The sequence below is a fragment of the Panthera uncia genome (genome assembly GCF_023721935.1).
Source record: "Panthera uncia isolate 11264 chromosome A1 unlocalized genomic scaffold, Puncia_PCG_1.0 HiC_scaffold_16, whole genome shotgun sequence".
Lineage (NCBI taxonomy): Eukaryota > Metazoa > Chordata > Mammalia > Carnivora > Felidae > Panthera > Panthera uncia.
Window position 1 is genome coordinate 48,977,304 of NW_026057576.1, and position 4,227 is coordinate 48,981,530.

The 4,227-nt window shown below is 38.2% G+C and overlaps 1 long non-coding RNA gene across 1 annotated transcript; it reads right to left on the minus strand.

The window, feature by feature from the left end:
• Nucleotides 1-406: 406 nt before the first annotated feature.
• Nucleotides 407-3,167, minus strand: LOC125934192 (uncharacterized). The gene is made up of 3 exons (XR_007461264.1): nucleotides 3,038-3,167; nucleotides 2,737-2,944; nucleotides 407-1,973 (listed from the first exon to the last, which is right to left on the minus strand). It is a non-coding gene; the product is annotated as an uncharacterized LOC125934192 (long non-coding RNA).
• Between the last annotated feature and the right edge of the window lie 1,060 nt (nucleotides 3,168-4,227).

Consider the following 4,227-nt stretch of genomic DNA (forward strand, 5'->3'; position numbering starts at 1 on the left):
TTGAACGGTAGTGTCCCTCTGGAGATTAATTTGGCAAAGATGCTGTGGCCGGAAAAGTCTTTTTCTGGTGAGATGTAAGAAAAGATAAAAGCAGTAAGTATTCATTTTTCCTTTTCCTCCCTGTGGTGACAATATAAAAAGGGTTTATCGGGGCGCTTGGGTGGCTCAGTTGGTTGAGCGTCCGACTTCAGCTCAGGTCACGATCTCACGGTCCGTGAGTTCGAGCCCCGCATCCGGCTCTGGGCTGATGGCTCAGAGCCTGGAGCCTGCTTCCGATTCTGTGTCTCCCTCTCTCTCTGCCTCTCCCCCGTTCATGCTCTGTCTCTCTCTGTCTCAAAAATAAATAAATGTTTAAAAAAAATTTTTTTTAAATAAATAAATAAAAAGTAAAAAGGGTTTATCTACCTTTTTTCTTGATTGCAGCATTAATTTACGATAACGTGTTCCCTTGTAGACAGTCCACTTATAGATGCTTTGGCCCTGGCACCTGTGTTCCTCCAAATTTTCGCTCTGAGAAGAAATACTTCATGCTCTGAGACGACGTGTCATAAAATAATGTATGCATGGAAAGCGTGAATATGAGTCAGCATTTTTTCCTTTAAAATTGGTCAATCCAGAAGAAGACAAATCATTAAAAACCGCCCTAAATATCAAAGGTTTTATTTCAGCAACATATTTTGAGATTCATGACTGAATCGGAGTAGATCATGATGAGAGTTTAAATCAAGAGGACTATAAAGCACTAACCAAAATGCTGACGACCAAAGAAGAGAGGTGATTGGGTAAATGTCAGCAGAACTACTCACAAACACGTTTTTTTGCTTTTACGAAAGCTTCAAATACAATGCCATTCTAATTAATTTTATTGATTAAAATGACAGTTTCTCTACATGTCAGAGTAAAAATAATCAAATAGTGTTGCCTTTAAACACTTCGCTTGTTGCCGAGAGGGTATCAATTTATCCTTTTATCCTTGAAACAAGATTAGATTTTCAACCAAAATGTGACTGGCAGAATCATAAAAATTGAAAAAAAAGTATCCTATTTCCTTTGAAAATATCCTGTCCAGTATTTGCCAGATTCTTAGCTTATGTTTGTTCTTGCATCCACAAAGCCTTTAATCTTGCCTCTCTTCCTGGAACAAAACCAGGGATCTCAAACAGCAAGACTTTTTCTTTCTAAATGTGAAGCTTTGGTGTCAAATCTTAGCCAGAATGTGTGCTCCCATGCACGACTACAAATCTGTGGTCAACAGGATAGAATCATTCTACTGTGACACCACTCGCCCTTTCTCCAAGTTCAGAGCAAACAGATCTTTTTGAGCAAAGTTGCCACAAACACCGGCTGGGGATAAACCACAAATGCAGACTATTTTTGTAGAACTGATTCTTCTTTCTTTAAACTAGAAATAAACTCCCTTAGAATTTGAATACAAAAATTAAAGAGGTTTTTTTTTTTTCTTTTTTTAATGTACTTTTTACCCAAATTTTGAAGGAAATCATGCTGGAATAAGACCTGTGAATTTAATATATTTAACTAGGTAAAATCTGAAAAATATTTTTAATACAACTAGTTTATATTTCCCATTTATTACTTCCTCTCATTTTTCCATACCCACCCCCCCTTTGTCAGTTTTCTAGTCTTATCCCTTTTGTTCCCTTTATGCCTGTTCTTTGCTAAAGGGAAAGTTTCCATGGTTCAAATTTCTTCCAATTTCTTTTCTCTCTCCGTTTGATATTTCACAGTAGAACCACATTTGTATATTGCTTGATTTATTTTGCAACAGTTATCACACTCGATTCTCATAAACATCCTATGATACTGTCCTAAAAGGTACTATATACACCATTCTACACCTACCTGAAATCACATACCTAGTAAGTGGTAACATAGACACCCACAGGAATCTTCCAATTGTCTTCACCCCCTCCACGGAGACCCCGCAAGCAGGAACGTCTCTCTTCTTCATCAGCCTGACCTCAACAATTAGCATAGCATATGTTATACATATGTAATTATATACATATGATCATTGTAATATACTCGATACATGGAACAAATAAATGACTGAAAGCTAGATCTACTTCTTATATAAGTAGGCGATCTTAGCCTTTTCAAAGTGCTTTTAAAAATGTGAACTCCTCTGCTGAGTACATTTTATGAATTGGAAAAATCAATGACTTTGGTCCGTAACTTTATTGATGAAGAAATCGTGGCTCAGTAAAACTATAAAACTTATCCGTAAATAATAGTCAATAGCAGTTCCAAGCTTAAAGCCTACAAAATATCAACTTGAGAAGAATTTTGAATCCCATATGAACCTGTGGGCTACTCTTTACTCTAAGGTTGCAGTTAGGTGAAGCGAGTTATGGCTAGTAATTTTCGTCATTCTGTATAGTCCTGATACTGCATATGTATCTGTGTATGTACGTGTGCAAGGCTTTTGGGATATGAGGGGAAAGAATCTTACATGTTTTTCCTAGCTGTCTCTAAGCAGTGAATTGAATTAAACCCAATTATTCAGTTCCTTCTAAATTTTAAAACACGTAATTAAAAGATCAAAGCCTTCTAATATTATTCAAGCCAAGATAACAGTCCCTACTGATATCACTATTCTAAATTAACCCTCCTTTAAATAAAAAATACTCATGACCTGAAGCATTCCTAACATATGACATGTATGTTCGCACGTGTGGTGCACACACACTATTTCTTAAAATAGTCATCAAAACTCACCGCCCTGCCTTTTGGCCCTCCAGATGGCCCACTGGTTCCGTTCTGACTGAACTCCAAGATTCCCCTTCCCTAAGAGCTGGCTGCAGAAGTTGATGTTGCAGCAGCTGTTCCCCACGGCCAGTGGCAGCATTGCAGGCTTGGGTGTAGCTTTCAGTACAGTGTCTCCAGGCTCTTCCTCTGCCTCCCGGTTTCGTGGCCATAACCAGTCCTTGATGGTTTAAGCAGAAAGGGGATTATGTATGCAAACATTTAAATGTCATCATCAAAAGAAGATTATTTGAAAGAACAAAAAGTATCATACCAGGTGGGACCTGTGGATCTCAGTGTCTTGGTCTCTGAAGGCAGCAAATAGGCTCATGGAAGAATCTGGTTAGTAAGATAAAGAGCATATTCTTTATGAGTTATTTGTCCATTTATTCAGTTAATAAAGAGTGTAGGATATATAAGGTCTCAATTAAGTGGCTAGGGGCTAAATGGAATTGAAGAAGAAAGAAAGAAATGGAAGTCACTATTTTAAAGAACTTAAATCACCATTTCCAGATAATGGGGTGCCTAGGTGGCTCAGTCAGATCATGAGATCTGACTCATGATCTCACGGTTCCTGAGATCAAGCCCCTGCCACAGTTGGGCTCTGCGATAAAGCACTGAGCCTGCTTGGGATTCTCTTTCTCCCTCCCTCTCTGCCCCTCCCCCACTCGTGCATGCACGGCTCTCTCTCTCAAAATAAATAAGCTTAAAAAAAAAAAAGATTTCCAGCTAACATTTCAGTGATGTGTTTTCTCTGGGCCATGTGCTTCTGTACCTACTGGTCTCTTCGCCTCCAGTAGCCCTTCCCCCCACATCCTTCTTTATACCATTCTCCACGCTTTCCTCCTAACTAGTTAATGCTGATCATCCTTCAGATCTGACATCCAGTGTTGCCCAGTGGGAACCTTCCCTAAACCCACCTCCCAACCACAGGAGCTATCCCTCCTCATCGTGCCTTCCACTCTCATTCACCATTAGATCTAACTTTACATTTTATTTTTTAATTATATTTAAAATATATTTAATATATGCATTATATAAGAAATTGTTTTAATCATATTTAACTATTTTATTTAATATGTAGTATTATGTATTTTAATTATTTACTCTCTGTCTCTCCAGAACCTAATACCATGCCAACCATTCAGGAGGTCCCCAAGCCAATGTTCCCAAATAAAGAAATCAATTAGTAAACGATAGATATAAGACAAAATGATGTAAGCTCTTAGTGGTTAAATTTTCAAGTTTCGAGTCAGGCAGCTGGTCTTGGATCCTTCTTCAACATTTACTAGCTGGAAAAACTTGAGATAAGTACAGAGACTAAAGTTGCCACAAATCATAGGAGATCTTTTTTTTTTAATGTTTATTTATGTGTGTGTGTGTGTGTGTGCGTGTGTGTGTGTGCATGAGAGAGAGAGAGAGAGAGAGAGAGAGAGAGAGAGAGAGAGAGAGAGAATGAGTGGG